This window comes from Thalassophryne amazonica, chromosome 2, assembly GCF_902500255.1.
Source record: "Thalassophryne amazonica chromosome 2, fThaAma1.1, whole genome shotgun sequence".
NCBI classification, from domain to species: domain Eukaryota; kingdom Metazoa; phylum Chordata; class Actinopteri; order Batrachoidiformes; family Batrachoididae; genus Thalassophryne; species Thalassophryne amazonica.
In genome coordinates, this window is record NC_047104.1 from 69032022 (window position 1) to 69051905 (window position 19884).

At 43.6% G+C, this 19884-nt stretch overlaps 1 protein-coding gene across 1 annotated transcript in view; it reads left to right on the plus strand.

Annotated features, from left to right (window-relative positions):
- nfatc3a (nuclear factor of activated T cells 3a) overlaps window positions 1-19884 on the plus strand; it is a 256776-nt gene that overhangs the window by 222785 nt on the left and 14107 nt on the right. The gene's annotated exons all lie outside the window — the stretch shown is intronic.

Below are 19884 nucleotides of genomic sequence, written 5' to 3' on the forward strand. Positions count from 1 at the left end.
GTGGTTTAATTCATCTTTTTTATGTGAAAACAAAAATCTAGAGAGCACATTTGCATGAGTAACTGAAACTACAAAATTATGTTTTTTGGTTTTTTTTTGTTTTTTAAACCTGTTGTTGAAGGCAGAGCAGTCCTTGGAACTGCTCGACTCTGTGCGTCTCTGTGTGTGTGTGTCTGTCTGTCCATGTGGGTCATGTATACGCACGTTCTGGACATAGACTTTGTGTGTGTTTGGCCTTTGGACAAGTCTAATGTTGTGCATGTTTTGATTTTAATTTTGTTCATTAGGGGCAGAGTTTTAGGGTAAGAGATGTCTTGACAAAGACTTTCTGTACCAAAGTGAAAATTAGTACACAGGGTCACCTCACAAAAAAACCTCAGACAAGGTTGATGTTCGCTGCATTTTAATTCTAATTATGGTAACCAAGGGGCCAGGTCTCAGAAAACTGACATATAGTTATGTTACTATTTGGACAGTGACAAAATTTTTATGATTTTGACTATACATCACTACAGTGGTGATGAAATTAAACAAAAAAGATGAGCTTGTAGTGTAGACTTCCATAACTAAAATCTGGCATTAAACATTTAGGAATTACAACCATTTTTATACACAGTCCCTTTATTATCAGAGGTTTCCATTTTCGTATGTAACTGGACAAACTAACACTTCTAACTATAAGGATTAAACCATCAGTTTTACAGTGGGTTTTATTGCAACAAGCCAGGCGACAAGTACATGAACATTTTCAGCTGAAACTTGAAAGTCATATTACAAGTGTATCTTGATTGTTTTGTTACATCTTTGTCATAATGGGTGTATAGAACCAAAATTGTGTCATTATGGAAATACCTATGGACCGAATTGTATGCAAGATCCTGTCAAGGTTGTAATGGATTGTGATCAAAATTGCTAGTGCTCATTACACCTTAATAAGACATTGCACAAGTTGGAAGTTAGGTTTGGAGACCCAGGTCTGGGTAAGAATTCAATTAGTTATTATTTTTTATAGCACCAAATCACAACATTAGGTGCTACACACAAGTATGTTTTATATATTATCCACCCCCTGGGCAAGCACACTGACAGCAGTGGTAAGGAAAAAAATCCCTCAGCTATTTATTTATTATTATTATTATTATTATTATAGGAAAAAACCTCAAGCAGACCGAGTTCAGGGGGTGATCATCCACTTTGGCCATACTACCACTAATAAAATAAGGAAATAAAGTAAAACCAGTATTTGTGTTAGTATTCCCCTTGCTGTCTAAGGAGTAGACCTCACATCTTTAACATAAAATACTGACAGCACACTCAAAGCACAGTATGTCCTTTAGAAGATTAAGGCATGTGCTGTTAAATCCTCACCGATGCTTTGAGTTGGCTGCAAAGTGATCTACAACACGTGAAAAAGATACTGGTCTGAAAGTAATACTCCATAGGAACACACCCTTCCTTTATCTGGTTTTGTTTCCTCTGGTTCTTCATTTAAATTGTCTTGTTCTGTTTTTTGTGTTGTTTGCGCTCTCTCTCACTCTCATTCCCTGTCTTAGTCCATGTCTATGTTTACCGATCTTACTGCTCTCTTTATCACATTTTCCCATCCTGACCTCGTCCTTTCACAGTAGATATTTGGAGCACATCCATCTGTGATCAACCTCATTTTCGGTCTATAAAAAGGTGCGATGAGGGATTAAATTTACCGTGTGATATGTGATGGGTAAGATCACTTTGAAACCTTGATGTCTGATTACAGTCATAACGTGTTGTCTGTCATTGTAGCATGTAGTTGTGTATACAAGTTAATCATGGAGGTGGAGGTGTGCTGTGACTTAGTATTGGGTAACATAGACACAATATCACTGATAACTGCAGGATCATATTAAAGGCCCTAATTGCAAAATGTGAAGCTTCTCTGTTGACATCAGAGTTGCAGAGAGAAATCACACTGTGGAGAGAATGAGTATTGCATCATTTTGTGCTGCTGTCGAAGCACAGAGACCCACACCCACAATGTACTTTGCTGCAGTAATTACATCCTGTGTGTGCCTGTGTGTGTGTGCGTGCATGTGTTAGCAGCTCTAATTAGGATGCTCAGGAGAACTTGTTGACTTAACAATTCACCATGAAGTCAGCACCACGCATTTAGTAGCTCTCTTTTTCTCTCATCCATCAACTACATCTTTATTTTAATAGAAAAACAACATCTCTGAGCTATTCTAAAGCATTGAATAGTGCAGCAGATAAGTGAATATTTACTGAGGGATCCTTCAAATGGTGATGCAAGCACCAAATTTGGCACACATACTCCTTAGACATTACTCTTTTAAAAATGCCGGGTACCCACGTGTACGTTCAATAGGCGGCCAAGAAGGGGTCAATTGAATTTTGACACAGGGGTCAAAATTTTAAAATGCTCCAATCATATTGAAAGGTATTCCATATTATTTGTCTGCTCATAAAGATTCCAAAAAGGTATAGTTTGGACTATCTGTGAATGAATGTTCCGGAGTTATGGGGTAAAAACAGCAAAAACAGTGATAAAGGTCAATTTCAATTTGTACAGGGGTCAAAAGTTAAAGTTGCTCCAATTTTGGTAAAAAGTGATGCAAATTATTAGTTGGGTGAATACGGTTTTAAAAAGGAATAGTTTGCATCATGTATCATGCTTAGTTATCATGTTACAGGGTAGCATATGTCACATGTCATAGAATCCAATGAATGCTGATATTGTTTAACCTTTACTTTGCAAACCAAGCACGCAACACAGTCAAAACTATTCCATTTATTAATCCTATTAGCTCAACCACTAATTTGCACCACTTTTTACCAAAATTGGAGCAACTTTAACTTTGGACCCCTGTACAAACTGAAATTGACCTTTCTCAGTCTTCTTGCTGTTTATACCCCATAACTCCAGACCATTCATTCACAGATAGTCCAAACTATACCTTTTTGGAATCTTTATGATCAGACAAATAATATGGAATACCTTTCAATATGATTGGAGCATTTTTAAATTTTGACCCCTGTGTAATACTTCAATTGACCCCTTCTTGGCCGCCTATTGAAAGTTCACGTGGGTACCTGGCATTTTTAAAAGAGTAATGTCTAAGGAGTATGTGTGCCAAATTTGGTGCTTGCATCACCATTTGAAGCATTTTTTTCAGTTATCCGCTGCACTATGAAGGAGTTTTGCCGGGTTTGTGTTAACTTCTGTGCTGTACATGAATGAGGGCCTGAAAGGATTCAAGTTAATAAATAGCCTGGTGAGTTTGTGGCAGGGAGGTGTGATATTGTGTGCTAGTCAGAATCAGCCTAATTAACACGAGAACATTGTCAATAAGTAATGTGTGAAAGACCAGCAGCTACTGGAGTTCATCTGTGCCATGGACACACGCTAACACGCGTAAAACCTGTAACATTTGTGGAAAACTAAAGCTTTCATTTGTCACAGTGTTGATACATTAATAGATATACACACGCACACACACACACCAAAGTATTTACTTTTTCACAAGAAAAGAATCACCCAAATCTGAGTTTTATTTGTGCTCTCTCTCTATCTCACATTTGTTCCTCCATGTAAACCTGTACAGATGATTAGCGCCCATCCCAACAGTGGCCGGCTGCACATCTCACGCACACAAAAGTGTGAGAAAAGTTTGTGAGTGACACAGTTCAGCTGGGACTGTAAGCTCTCCCTGTGAGCCTGCGGTTAAAAATAGCTTTCTGTGCCAGCCCAGCTCTGTAGGCCATGTTTTGAAGCCGGAGCATGGAGCGTCACTCACCCTTCATTCTGAGTTTTTAAGAGGTCACAGCTCTCTCTCAAAGTAGATCACAAGCACACCATTTCAAACAGACCGAATGGGACAGACACACATGCAGCTGTGCAGTCAGGTCCATAAGTATTTGGGCAGCGACGGTCTTGCTGTAATTTTGCCTCCGTGTACCACCACAGTGGAGTTGAACTGAAACCATCAATATGTGCTTGTAGTGTAGACTTTCAGCTTTCAGAAGGTTTTAATAAGTAAATAATTCAGAGGGTTTTAATAAGTAATATAACATTAACTGTTTAGGAGTCCCTCTATTTTCAAGACTATAAGTAATTGGACAAACTGGATTATTGTTAATACAGGTCATTAGTTTTACAGACAGTTGTTGAGGCAAGTCATTTGAGGGATCCATGGACATTGGTGAGGGAAGCCACCAAAGCACTCACAAAGCTCTGAAGGAGTTTTGTGAGTGCGTGGTTGTGATTTGTGATTCGTGGTTGTGATTTGAGAAACTATACAGTGCAACTTTTATTTGTTGGACCACCAGTTATATGGTGGAGAGGTACAGAGAGGGATTTTCCTCAAAAGATGTGAATTTTCAACTCCAGTTTGCAACAAGGCACATGGAAGATGAGTCTAGACTTAATCTGTTTGTATGAAAATGCTTCTCTGTTCCACTCCACCATGAAGGTGCGACTCCTGATGCAACTGGAAAAATTGCCCTGTTCAGTGTTTCATTTCTTCTGACAGGAACGCAGGGACCACAAATGAGGCACATGAATATGTTGGACACATTTGTGGAGAGAGAAAGAGAGAGCAAGAGCGAGCGAGAGAGCGAGAGAGAGAGAGAGACAGAGAGAGAGGCTGTTACCTTCGTTCAATGTGAATCTTTTTGTAAAGGCACATCAGTTTGTAGGAAAAAGGTTGTTTTAGTCTCCACAGACCTCACAGGAACAGTTAATGAAAGCAGAAGCAACAGTCCGCACAATAAAGTTGTCTGTGTGGGAACAAAGAACGTGTATGATTGAGGGCATGGGCTGTTACAGCATATATTGTCGCCATGACGATATATGCCATGTTCAACGGCATCGGCACATAATGTTGCTGGCACGTATCATCTCAAGCGACAATATATACTGACAGTCAAAGCACATACCATCGCTGGTCATCAGAGCAAGAAGTTAAACTTGATGTTTTTTTTCTCTGTCTCACACACACTCACTTGCTCTCATTACATCTGCCAAGAGTGTAATAAAATCATTGGCATTTATTTATTTAATATGCTGCTTAAATTCAGAGGGCGGTGTCATCTGATCTGAGGTCAAAGGTGTTTTTTTGTTTGTTTTGTTTTTTTGTTGTCGTTTGTTTGTTTGCGAGTTGTCCGCAGGGGTGCTTGCAGTGCTCTCAGGAAGGCAGGGCAGCGGGGGAAGCCTGCGGGGGGCTGCACCATTGCCGGAGACCGCCGCGTGTTGACCGCTAACTCACAACGCAGGCAGGTGGTGCACGGAGGTCTAAAATGTAGGCTTCCTGTGCATGCGCACCAGGATCAGTTCTGGCGTTTTATTGCTGTGAGCACATGAAAAGTGTCACATTCATTTTCTTTTCAACAGCACCAGGACTTTTCGCAACCAGTGCGCACAGGACCGAGAAAGATGGTTTTATCCATCATGTACTGACTGGTGTAACGCAGAGGTGTTTCTATGCATGATGCAGAACGTCACATTGTTTCAGCACGACTTTTGGCATGTTGGTGAATTATTCAGAGCGCTCGGGTGATATTGGCTCAGTAATAATAAAAATGCCGGTGCTGCTGCTGATGGCGGTGACAGAACAGGGCGCGCGCCAGAGACCCTGAACCGTTGCGCTGTGCGTAAGCACGGTGACGATTTCAGATGAAATATTCACCGTGCGGTTGCTGAGCCCTCTCGGGCCCCTCCCTCCTCACCATGGGTTTGGCAAAGCAAGCAGTTGAACAGATAATGACTGTCACGTGGTGACATGATCCCCAAAGTGAGACTTAATGACATTTAAACAGGTGCTTTTTGCTGTGACGTTCAGTTAAGTGTGCACGATATTATATTGTTGTGTACGCGCAGAAGAGTATGATTCAGGGTGCTGCTGGCGGAACAATCCCAAGGGGATTTACGCTGCGCTGACAGCGCTGATTCACAGATTTACGTGCGAATCCAACCAGAGGTGCCTGATCTGATTTGAGCAAGTCTCTCTCGCTTGCCCCCCACTTCTCTCTTTGATTGATTTGGCACAATACATGATATGAAATAACAATGACAATATACATACATATACGTGGCGAGGATGGCACAAAAATGCAGAGATTTATTTCCATTGTGGTCCCCATGACAACACAGAAAAACAAACAAAAAAGATTAATAAAACAAAACAAAAAACAGAAATACTTAAAAATGGCTACAAAGCCATGTATATACGCAAATTAATAAAATTGTCAGGTTTTGGGTTTGTGCTCTGTTTTACTGTACATTTTGTCTTATTTTTGGGGGGGTTGTCGGCTCTTTGCCTGTTGCTTTCTGCTTGGGTTCTCTCTGTCTTTCTTTTGGTGGTGGGCGTTTCCCTTTGTCTGACCACACCCCTGTTCTAGTCGCCTCCCCTCACACATGTCCTTGATTTGCTGCTCATCACTTGGGTGGATTTAAGACTCTCTCTTTGCTTCTTTCCAGCCTTTTCTTGTACCATTGCCTTGCTTCGTGTTGCCTCATTGTGTTTTTGACCACCTGCTAGTTTTCCTGGACCACGTCTCTCGCCTGATGATTGTTGTACTTCTGCTCCTGTCTCACTGCCTTACCGTGTACCGACCCCTGCTACTCAACCCAGTAAAAGAGTTAAGCTTACAGTTCAGTGAGTTTGTGTTCTGCATTTGTGTCCAGCCAGTTGTCATCACCGAGCCTGATAGATCGATCTGGCCAACAATGGACGCAGCAGACACGAACGCATACTAGTTGGCGGTTCGCCACCACAGTAAGCAGTTAGCTCAGCAGGAGGACCAGCTTACTGCTCTCACCTCTGGGTTTAGCGAGTTGGCTAAACGCCAGGATTCATTCATGTCCTCTGTGAGCTCTCAAATGGAGCAGCTCTTAGCAACCATTAAACATCAGGCTTCTACTGATGCGGCTCCTGTTACTGCCCCACTTATGGAACTGTCCACCGACCCACCGGCTTCCTTAGCCACTCCGAGTTTTTGCAACCAGCTCTCCCGGCCAGAACATTTTTCCGGAGAGTCCGGGGACGTGAAGCCATTCATTACTCAGTGCGAATTACATTTTGAACTGATGGCACCCATGTTTCCAACAGATAGAACAAAAATAGCATTTGTGATTTCTCACCTTTCTGGTCGAGCCGCGGCATGGGCCACCGCAGAATGGAGCCGTAATTCGGCCGCTTGCGCCTCTCTGCCAGCATTCACCAGCGCCTTACAGCAGGTATTCCAACATACTTCCCCGGGGCGCGAGGCGGCGCGCTCTCTGATGAGGCTAAAACAAGGCAGCCGCCAGGTGGCCGACTATGCGATAGACTTCCGCATCCTAGCGGCGAAAAGTGAGTGGGACCCGGCGGCACTCCACAATGTTTTCATCCAGGGGTTGGCCGGCCACATCCAGGATCAGTTAATCGCAATCGATTTGCCAGAAGATCTGGATCAACTCATCGCGCTTGCCATCAGGATTGATCGACGGCTGTCAGACCGGCCGCGCCGGGAGGCGCATCTCCACGCCCAGCGCTCATCTACGCCTCCCGTTCGTGCCAGCGCTCTCAACCCGGCCAGCTCCAGCTCACCCCACAGTGAGCTGGAGGAGCCCATGCAGTTGGGGAGGACCCGCCTGACAGTTGAAGAACGAGAGCGACGCCGAGTGGAGGGACTTTGCTTTTATTGTGGACAGTCAGGTCATTTGGTCACCAATTGTTCTGTAAAGGGTGCCCCCACGTGGCCGAAACCGGTATTGCGGGTGAGTCAAAATTCTATTTCCTCTGCCTCCCCACAGAATGAAATATCTGTTAATTTGGTTTCTGATTACACCTCATTATCTATTCCTGCATTCATTGATTCTGGCTCGGATGCTAACATGTTGCTGTCTTCTCTTGCCAGGTCCCTCCACCTTAAATTATATAAGCTCTCACGTCCTTTGGCAGTGCATGCGGTGGACGGCCATGAGCTGGGCCAAATTACTCACCATTCCAAATCAGTTCGTATGATTATGTCGAAAAACAATTCAGAATCCATTAGTTTCCATATTTTTGACAATATGACTCACCCGGTAATTTTGGGGCATCCTTGGTTACAACGCCATAAGCCAAGTTTAGACTGGATCAAGGGGAAAGTCGAGGCTTGGGGGCCCACATGCAAGAGTTCCTGTCTGATACAGCCCGTCCCTCCTCAGCGTAGTACTACTCCTGATCTTGCAGGTGTTCCTGGCTGTTATCATGATTTAGCCGCTGTTTTTAGCAAATCTAAAGCTAAATTCTTGCCCCCCCACCGCGAGTACGATTGTGCAATAGAGCTCCTCCCGGGGGCTACTCCTCCACGGGGAAAATTATTCTCCCTCTCGGCTCCAGAGCGTGCTGCAATGGATGAATATATCCAAGAATCCCTCGAGGCAGGCTTAATCTGTCCATCGTCTTCACCGGCGGGGGCGGGGTTTTTCTTTGTTGAAAAGAAGGACAAATCCCTCCGCCCTTGCATAGATTATCGGGGCCTCAATGAAATAACCGTAAAGAATCGGTATTCTTTGCCGCTCGTGTCCTCCGCATTCAAACTTTTAGAGGGGGCCAAGATCTTCACCAAACTCGATCTGCATAACGCGTATCACCTGGTGAGAATCCGCTCTGGGGTTGAGTGGAAGACTGCGTTTAATACTCCTTCCGGTCACTACGAGTATCTGGTGATGCCTTTTGGTCTGACTAACGCCCCCGCAGTGTTCCAAAATTTAGTCAACGACGTGCTACGGGAGTTTCTGAATAAATGCGTTTTTGTTTACCTCAATGACATCTTAATCTTTTCTCCCAATAATGAATCCCAAAGGCTTCACGTACATGCCATACTTCACACCCTGCTCCGAAATAATCTTTATGTCAAAGCCGAGAAGTGCGAATTCCACCACTCCACAGTTTCGTTTTTGGGCTTCGTAATTTCGGAGGGCGAGATCCAGATGGATCCTGGGAAAACCGCGGCGGTTCGAGACGTACAGAGGTTCCTGGGCTTTGCAAATTTTTATCGCAAATTTATTCGTAACTTTAGTACGATCGCAGCCCTGTTACATGACTTAACTTCCTCACTGCGGTCATTCCACTGGACCCCTGAGTGTGACCAAGCTTTTCGGAACCTAAAGCAACGGTTTACCACGGCCCCCGTGCTACTCCTTCCTGACCCCGCCCGGCAGTTCGTGGTCGAAGTCGATGCTTCTGATGTGGGAGTCGAGGCAGTGCTTTCCCAAATGAAGGCCTCTGATACTAAATTACATCCATGTGCTTTCCTGTCTAAGAAGCTTACCTCGGCTGAGCGCAACTATAGCATTGGTGACCGCGAACTGCTGGCGGTTAAAGTGGCCTTGGAGGAGTGGCGCCACTGGTTGGAGGGGACACAAGAACCCTTTTTGGTCTGGACTGACCACAAAAACCTTGAGTACCTGCACACGGTCAAAAGATTAAATGCCCGGCAGGCCTGTTGGGCCATCTTCTTCAGCCGTTTTAATTTTGTTTTATCGTACCGCCCAGGATCAAAGAACGGTAAACTGGATGCGCTGTCCAGGCAGTTGGACACCTCTGACACGCCCGAGGGGCCCGATACCATCCTCTCGGATAAATGTTTTGTGGCCGCCATTACGTGGGACATTGAATCCAGGGTTAAAGCAGCGCTGAGCGATGCACCGTGCCCCCCCGGGTGTCCACCAGGTAAATTATTTGTGCCCTCAGCTCTTAGGGGTGATGTAATTTGTTGGGCACACGACAGCCGGTTTTTGTGCCACCCAGGTATCGAGAGAACAGGGTACGTGATCAAGGAACGATTTTGGTGGCCTCGTATGTTGTCCGACGTAACTGAATATGTTAACGCCTGCCAGGTGTGTGCTATGCACAAGACATCCACGTGCCCCCCTGCGGGCACCTTATTGCTGTTACCCATGCCTGTACGCCCCTGGTTACACATAACCATAGATTTTGTTACCGGTTTACCGCCCTCAAAGGGCAACACAGTGATCATGACAGTGGTGGATAGACTCTCTAAGATGGTTCATTTTATCCCTCTGGCCAAGCTCCCTTCTGCAAAAGAAACTGCTGAAGCTTTGTTAATTCATGTTTTTAGACTGCATGGTCTTCCACAAGACATAGTGTCTGACCGCGGCTCTCAGTTCGTCTCGCAATTCTGGAGGGAATTCTGCCGCTTGCTCGGGGTCACCGCCAGTCTCACCTCTGGTTACCATCCCCAGGCCAACGGGCAGACCGAACGCCTTAACCAGGAGTTGGAGAAGGGACTCCGGATCCTCTCATCTCAGCATCCCACTACCTGGTCATCACAGTTGGCTTGGATAGAACGGGCGCATAACAGTCTCCCCACTTCCTCTTCCGGTTTCTCTCCTTTTCATGTAGTGTATGGTCACCCACCTTCTCTGTTTTCATCCACAGACTTGCACTCCCCGGTGCCATCCGCCCTGAGTCTTATCCTGCAATGCCGACGAACCTGGGAGCGGGCTAGGAAGGCACTTCTCCGTTCGTCTGAGTATAAAAAAGGCTGCTGATCGGGGGAGGTCTGTGGCACCCACTTATGCCATGGGTCAATGCGTTTGGCTGTCTACGCATCACCTGCCTCTTCGTGGCATGCCCCGCACATTGGCTCCCAGGTTCGTCGGTCCATTTCCCGTGTCCAAGATTATTAATCCTGTGTCTGTCCGTCTCCATCTCCCTAGGTCCATGAGAGTTCATCCCACATTCCATGTTAAGCCTGTTAGGCCCAGCCCTTTGTGCCCTCCTGCTGTTCCCCCGCCTTCCGCCCGGTTCGTGGATGGTGGGCCCGCCTTTGCGGTGCTGCGCCTGCTCGCCTCTTGGCGGCGGGGCCGGGGATTCCAGTACCTGGTGGACTGGGAGGGTTACGGCCCCGAGGAGCGGTCATGGATTCCCTCCCGTTTTATTTTGGACCCCGCTCTGATCCGGGACGTCCATGCTGCTCATCCTTCTGCTCCTGGGCCGTCGGGAGTCGGCCCTTGAGGGGGGGGGTACTGTCAGGTTTTGGGTTTGTGCTCTGTTTTATTGTACATTTTGTCTTATTTTTGGGGGGGTTGTTGGCTCTTTGCCTGTTGCTTTCTGCTTGGGTTCTCTCTGTCTTTCTTTTGGTGGTGGGCGTTTCCCTTTGTCTGACCACACCCCTGTTCTAGTCGCCTCCCTTCACACCTGTCCTTGATTTGCTGCTCATCACTTGGGTGGATTTAAGATTCTCTCTTTGTTCTGGTCCTTCGCCAGATCGATGTGCCTAGAGCCTTCTTTCCAGTCTTTTCTTGTACCATTGCCTTGCTTCGTGTTGCCTCATTGTGTTTTTGACCACCTGCTAGTTTTCCTGGACCACGTCTCTCGCCTGATGATTGTTGTACTTCTGCTCCTGTCTCACTGCCTTACCGTGTACCGACCCCTGCTACTCAGCCCAGTAAAAGAGTTAAGCCTACAGTTCGGTGAGTTTGTTTTCTGCATTTGTGTCCGGCCAGTTGTCAACACCGAGCCTGATAAAAATACAAAATCATTATGATCTCTCTCTCTCTCTCTCTCTCTCTCTCTCTCTCTCTCTCTCTCTCTCTCTCTCTCTCTCTCTCTCTCTCTCTCTCTCTCTCTCTGTCTCAGCACATGTTGTCGCTGGTGCAATATGTGCTGTAACACGGGCACTGGGTCGATATACAGGAAGTCAGCCCAAGAGCAAACTTTCAAAGTGGGTCCTAAGTGGGTCCCAGTGTTCTTAAGTCTGAGACTGGCTGGCCTAACTGATTGCATTAAAACAGTTTTTACTGCTGTGAGAATTTTTTCTGCATTGTCTTTCTGAACCTTAAGCAAGCTACTTAAAAGGTCACACTGAGCTACTTTAATGAGCATGCTTGGTTTCTGTAAAAGACTCACCTTCTGCATTGCACTAAATGTGGCAAAAAAAAAAAAACATCTGAAATGAGGCCTTAAAACAGGTTGTGGAAAGTAAGATTTTCAGGCTGTGTATAATCTCTACGGCTGGCTGCATGATTAATGTGGTTAGAACTGAGAAACCGACCTGCCTGCCGCTTAACTGCCATCACAGTTTTAACAGCACTTCTCCATTTGGCTCATGATTTTCACTACACATTTTAAGAAAGATTTTGCCAGGTCTCCTCCTACCAACTTGCACATACTAAGATAGTTTTGAAACGTTTCATATGTGACATTAACTACTTTATTAATATCATGGAATTATGTCAGTTGCACGAGAGACAATATGAATGTGAGTGCAGGGCTGCAAAACCTCAGTTTATGGATGGATTTTCGTCAAAATGTGTTTCCATGTTCCGTTTATCTCGATGCGCGAAGCCTCCGCTCCTCTTTCCATGACAAAAACTCCTGTAACAGTGGAATGTGCCGTTCATTTCCAAACTGGACGCTGTGTTTTATCCAGAATGTCGTCTGACTAGCACAGGAATTGTGAAAAGACGTGGACATCAGCACTTTTTCGGCACATTGAGACAGACATGCGGAGGAATGAGCCGGTGCCGCATGGCGCACAGCAACGCCGTGATGAAGCCTCACGGGACATGTTCTGGCATGTCCAGGCACATCCACAATTTCTCGGATAATCACTCAATGGAAAAACCACCGACAGCTGTCTGAACGCCATCTCAAAGCCGTCCTGTGAGACCAAAACGGAGGTGGTTTTGTCTCGCTCCAGTAGCGAATCCATCGTGATGCGCGAAGCCTCCGCTCAGCTTTCCATGATAAAATCTCTTGTTAAAACTGAAATCTGCCAGAAAATGGTTGATGTCCAGCTCTTGTGATAACCAGAGAAATGGCACACAATGGTCATGGATCCAGACAGCCATCCGTTTAGAAATTAAATGGTCGTTCAGCCTGTCGATGGCGGCTTCGGAGCACGGCGCGCCCCACAACTGCTGGGGGCCATCCTTAAAGCGACAGTAACACTCCTTATTCTCTACCAAGCCCGTAACATTTTCACCGAAAGCCAGATAAATTTTTCTAATGGTTTCCAGCTGCCAGTCTCTAACAGTTTCTGAAAAAATTCTGATGGAAAAAAAGCCCAAATCATTCTGCCATTTCCTGACAATGAAAATCCGACGAGGGGGCTGGACCACTCCTCACTCAAAGCCTGCTCACAGGCAAATGACGCAACCGACAGGCGTGGAAAAACTCACGCATGCGCACGAGGGTTCAAGCTTGTCTACGCATTTTCCAGCTGCTGTGGCCCTGAAAACTGACATACTGGCCAACACCCAGTCCATGCAAGCTTTGGGCGGTGTAGGGGTCAGAATGCAACCATGACAAATGCCAGAATTCACAATAAAGAAGTCAGAGATTCTGACCCCACTCCACACAGCAATCGCAGTGCCTGTGTATAGGCCAGCTATGATGTCCAGCAACATGTTGGGGATCCCACAAATTCTCAGGATGTCCCAATCAAATCAAATCACTTCATTTCACGAACCATTTTTAACATAGCCAGGAAGAAAATGGAGTGTCTCTATGTTTAATTTAATTGTGTTTACTGGGTTGAAACAACAACTTTGTGTCTGTGTGTGTGCGTGTGTGTGTGAGTTGCCATTGACCAAAGTAACAACACAGAAGTCTTGAGTCAGTCGGATGAAAAACAGTGGAAGGAAAAATATGTTTCCATCAAATGCTGCTGCTCATTAAAACAATGGAAACCATTTGCTGCTCTTTTGCCCTGAAACAAGTGGAAACGGACTTTCTGTGTCATCTTTCCGTACAATTAAGGTCTTAGACCTTAATGCAGAGCTTTTGGCAGGAGTTTGCGGTGGACGCGGCGCCAGTGTTGGAGAAACCTCTGAGTCCCTCAGCCTGTGATGAGAGCAGCATGTTGAGTTTTATTTCAGATTTCCTGATACACAAATACCAAATCACAATTGTGTCCTTCAACATGTTGTTTCTTGAAAATTAATAGCAGTGGCTACAATGTTGTTGCCAAGGTTTAACTTTTGCGTGTGTTGATGTCTCGTGGGTTGACTTATGCTCACTGTCAGATTTGATTTGTGCTCATCAGCCAAGCCTGGAGTGCTGGTGTTTGACTGAAAAATGAAGAGCAGTCACTACATTTCTCAGGGCACACAAGCGAGGGCTTGACAGAGCACACTGAAGTCGATTTTACTTCCCCTAATAAATGTAGAGTTGTTGAAATGTGTACGCAAGTGTGTGCATGCGTATGTAAACAGTTTGTCTGGTGAATCATCTTGCAGCCGTGCAGAAAATAAGGTCTTTGAAACATTAGAAAGGCTTACACACTATTTGGAAAGTAAACATTAAAAGAACAGTGTCTGCTTCAGTGCCTTCTGCATTATGATGTCCTTGTGGAAGAAGAAAGGTGACGAAACCTAAGTGAAAAGTTCAAAGCTTTTCTAAGCAGCGGATTCTGCAAATGTGTAGACAGGTTGGAGGTGTTGTTTTGGATGATGGTGGGATTTGATGATCTCCACAGGTTGACTTTTGTTTGTTTTCTAAAGTCCAGTTCTGAGGTCATCTGTTGTATAGCCTGCAGCAAAGGCACGCATCTTGTGATTCACTTACCGTCAGATCAACTGGGAAATCCACTGCTGATTCACAGAGATGAGTGACTTTGAGAAACTGACTTTTCAACGAACTTCTCCGGTCCTCTCTGCTCTCACCCACTGTTGCTCTCATTCACTCCTCAAGAGAAGGAAGCCAGAGCAGTGACAGACATTTTCATCACAATGACCATCATCTGGAGGTCTGCTTCCCCCTCATGTGTGATCATGGACATGACTTCATGCTTCGGCGTGGTGAAGACATTTGCATGTCGCTGGCCGACACCGCGAGTGGAAACCATGCTTTGACGTTTCTCTTCACCGCTTTCTTGCTTGTTTCTTTTGCACAAATGCTTTCCATTGTAACATGTTGTCTTCATTTGGGAGACTGAAAAATCACTCAATCTTTGAGTTATTTGCTTAAGCTGGTCTGCCAGAGTAATGTTTTTATAGGTCATGGAACATTTTTGAACATGTCATCGAAGGTTATGATAATTATCCACTTTCCATTTCGGCAGTAGACATGTTTATTGCACTGAACGTCCATCTGCGTGCTGTGCTCCTGGTTTTCATTATGGAAATGGGGACAGGAGAGAATCTCCACAGCAGATTGAGTCGAAAACTTTTAAAAACTGTTTATAGCTGTGCTTTCAGCTATAAACAGTTCTTCAGCACGAGTACTTGTGTCGTTCCCTGGAACATTTTGATTTCGATTTGATGTGTCGCTTTTCCACTGGACTGAAAGAGCGGCTTTTGTCACACTCTAATAGACGCCTGCAGCCAGCGAACAATGATGGTTTAGTGGACAAATGTCTGTAAATAATTCTGTTCACAGTGCTTTTCTGAGATTCCTGTGTGCACTGGTGCAATAGAAGGACCGCTGCTGTGCAAAAAAAAAACAGGCACCAAATTTAGGCAATTTTCCCTTTGAAGCACAAAGTCTTTGTGGCCCTAAAGATTAAGATCAGTATTCTTAAGCAATAAATAGGCAGCAGTTCGGGTGAATTTCTGTACCGTGAAGTAGAATTAAGACCGCTTGGGCAAGGCTTGTGGGTAGTTCTGTTTAAGTGGCACTCAAACTCAGAAGTGCTTTTTACTCAGCACAGATGCATGCGTCTGGATGACAGCGAATATTAAAAGTCAGTTACTTTATTTTCTGTCATTTTTTTAATTAATAACTCAAATCGTCCAAGATATTTGAAGCATTGGATGTTGGTCTTTTTTAGTTTAGTGGAGGTGTAGCTGAGATGAGTTGTAGCGTTAGTCTTGCTGACTCTACGTGTATATATGGTCTAGGGAGCCCCCCTACCAGTCATCTGCAGAGGATCTCCCTCCGGCTGAGGCGTTCACTGCCACAGTTACTACGGCGGTAGCGCTGAATCACCCGCTTTCAGCTGCGCTGTCATGAACAGTGCCAGTAAATGTGAGAAAACAGTATTAGCAAATGAAACTCACCATACGTGGCGCACCACTCTCTTTCATTTGTGGATTATTAATGCATGGCGCTCCTTCTTATATTGACTGATCCTGTCTGAATCATAGAACATCTGTTGCTTATTTTATTGTGAAATACTTGTAACTACTTCTTGTTTGTCAACTGATTGAGGTCAGTGCAGCAACAGTTTTCTGTGGTGTAAAGTTGTTTTTTTCTCTGATGATCCTTTATTTGATAGATAGCTTTTTTTCCCAAAAATGTTTTCAACAAATTCAACCCTTTTGTCATAAAATATGTTCCTGCCTCAGTGGGCTGTTGAATTCACACATCACAGTTGGAAAAAATCAAATGATAATGGATTAAAATGTTCAGGGTGGAGCTGCAGTGATTAATCAATGATTATTTACAAAATTAATCACCATCCATTTTCTTAATCAATTAATCATTTTTAACCATGTATTTAAAAAGGTCCGAATTCTCTGATTGCAGTTTCCTAAATGTCAGTGTTTTCTTGTTTCATTGCTGCTTTCTTTCCTCCTCTCTGACAATACACTGAATATATTGAGGTTGTGGACAAAATTTGACATTTGACATAATCTTGGGTTTTAGGAAAATGTCATCAACATTTTTCACTGTTTTCTGACATTTTATGGATCAGAAAAGCTAAATGAATAATTTAATGAAAACGGTCATTTGTTGTCAGCCCTAGTTTAATTTGATAAAATTTTATCTTGGAATTTGATTTGTTTTTCTTCTTCTTTGGCCAAAATAGTTTCATATTATTACATCCAAATTAAATTGTCTGCAGCTGTGAGATTAAAATATCTCTGACACATCTTTCATGAGAAAACTCAAATTGCAGTGCAAATCTTTGTAAAAACATTTTGGACTTATTTCGGATTATTACTTATTTTAATTAAGCTCCTTGTAATGTCAGATTGAAAAAGCTGATAACCTCAATTTACTTGAGTTAGGTTAATTTAGAAAAAATAAGTAAATGAAAACGCTAATTATGTTTTTCAGTGGTTGGATATAACTAAGTACATTTAGTAAGTACATTTAAATGTGTACATTTGTTCCACATGATCAGAGTGTTTCCAGGTAACATCATTTTCTTCTGCATGCCAATTAGATAAAGAAGAAAATGTCAGTTGGACACATTCTGATCATGTTGGACAAATGTACACATTTAAAGCAAGCCCATTCAGAAGACTTTTTTCAGTGTAAACTAAAGCCTTCATTTTACTGGTAGCCTGCTTGTTAAGTTTTTTTCTTTTCTTTTCATGCCACTTTGTACTTACACTCCAAGACATTTCACAGGAGAATGTCATCTATTTTAGTTCATTCCATTTATCTGAAGGTCCATGTCATACTTTTTTATTCTTCAGGAAATCTGCCCAGTAGTTGCTGTGGTTGAATAATTATTTTTTTATTCTTTTGATTTTACATTTGTCAACAAATGTTCTGTTGTGTGGAAATACAAAATTATTAAGTTTTGTGAAAGCAGAGTTCTGTCAGTTCAAGAAAATCAATTTAATATCATTAAGGGAAAGCTAAAGAATGAGTAGAACATTAACGTGTGGTTAGTGATTGGTTTAAGTTGCTCCGCTTTGGATGTGTACAACCTCAAACAAAATGCTAGCAGCCAAAAGAGTCGCACACAATTTGTGGCAGAGTGTACACAAAATTTAAAGAAACAAGTTACCGCAAAGCGTTGCTTTTGAGTTAAATCAACTTAAAATGTTGTACAACATTAAATAGTACACTTACAACAAACGTTCTATTCTGCCTCATCCTACAGCACCTTTACTGAATTTGTTTGAGGCAGTGAGTTTGCTAATTTATTTTTTTATGGAAACTTGTGTTTTTTAGTGTGAGAAGAATTTGCTTCGCCTTGGCTTTAGTCTCACTCTCCTGACTTGTTTATCAGTTGTTACGTTAAAGTTTGCTTCTGCAAAAATCTAATCAGTACAGCGGAAAGTGATATGTTTCTGCAGACGCCCACTTCATCATGCTGTTTTGTTGCTCTACGTTCTTCATATTCCTGTGGTGCAGATTCACTCCTGTCACTCGCACAACATACGTGTTATGTGTTACGTGTTATGTCACGACAAGCCTGTGATTTGCAACTGTAGTGATGAAATTAGAGGATCTTTATTTTGTCAGCTCCTCGGGTGGTCCAGCGGCCGAGCTTATTTCACTTCTTGTCGTTTGAAAGGTCGCACGCTTTAAAGGCGACCTGTAGTCCTCCAGCTCAGCTTCTTTTATTTTGCCGCTGTAATGGTGTGTTTATTGATAAGCTGGCCAGCTGTTGTACATTAGACTTAAGCTTTGTGCTTGTTTGCTTTGATAGTCACAGTGTCGTCTTTATGAGTGTGTGGTGTGCTGTGAATATGGTTGACATGGGAAAGGAAGAGCCTCCCACGCTAACAGGATGATGTGAGTGATGGTGGCCAGACACAAAAGCAGGCGTCAGAAAACACAAAGTGCACCGAGGCACAAAGCTGTTTGTCCCATGGCTAAAACTTTTTCAAGAAATGAGGGAAAACACGCAGAACGTGCAAAAAAATGAAATAAAATTTTAAAAATCGTACTGCATAAAATGGTGCCGACTTTCCTTGGTACAGATTTTTGTTTTGTCACGCTAACTGCCGTGCAGCAGATTTTTAAAGTTTAATTTCACTCTGTGTGTCATCAAATGTAAAGAGGTTTCTTTTGCTTATGAACAGAAGGCTCGGTTGGGTTCATTTGCTCACCCTTGACTTAATCACAAAAACCTTTCTTTAAACTGTAAAGTTGAATTACAGCAGGTTTCCCCCCTCAAAAAATCATCAACACCTTCTATGACAAACTGGTTTCATTTTAAATGCGCTGTGGCTAAAAGAAGAGGCGTTAACATGCAAAAGTTACTGTGGAACACATTTTAAAGGGGAAGTAAGAAATTGACCAGACTAACACTTTTTAGGGAGGGAAAACACACATTCACACAGAGAAGTGTGTTCATCCTGTTTCAGTTTTAGCTGATGTTTGATTGATGACCATCACATTTTATATGTTTTGAAGGGGGGATTGTTTTCGGCCCCATGTGTCATACATGGACTGTAAATCCAAAGAAGTTGACAGAAATCAAACAAATTGATGTAAATGATTTCCTCAAATGGGCAGCACGGTGGCTTAGTGGTTAGTAATGTTGCCTCACAGCAACATTGGGATAGATTCCCACCTGTGGCCTTTCTGTGTGGAGTTTGCATGTTCTCCTTGTGTTTGTGTGGGCTACCTCCAGGTGCTCCGGCTTCCTCCCACATCCAGAGAGACATAGGTTAGATGGATTGGAAACTTTAAATTGGCTGTAGCTGTGTGTGCGGGTGTGAATTTGTTTGTTTGTCTGTATGTGGCGTCCTGTCCACGGTGTACCGCGCCTCACACCCGATGACTGCCAAGATAGTCTCCAGCTCCCCGTGGCGCTTAATTGGAGTAAGCAGCTGAAGATGATTTCCTTAAACTTTTTAGGTTTAAGGAAATTTAACCTAAAAAGGCTGTTTGAAATTTAGGTAACTCAAAACTTATTTTGATTAAATGGTAAATGGACTGCATTTATATAGCGCTTTTCCATCTGCATCAGACGCTCAAAGCACTTTACAATTATGTAAAAAAAAATTCACCTTGATGGCAGGGTGCTGCCATACAAGGTGCTACTACAGTACACACCAGGAGCAATAGGGGATTAAAGACCTTGCCCAAGGGGCCTTAGTGATTTTCCAGTCAGGCGGGGATTTGAACCAAGGATCTTCTGGTCTCAAGCCCAACACCTTAGCCACTAGACCATCACCTCCCCTAAGTACAATGTAAGTAAGTACAATGAACTTGGTTAATTGAGTTAAATCAACTCAAATGAAAAAAACAGATTTTCCTA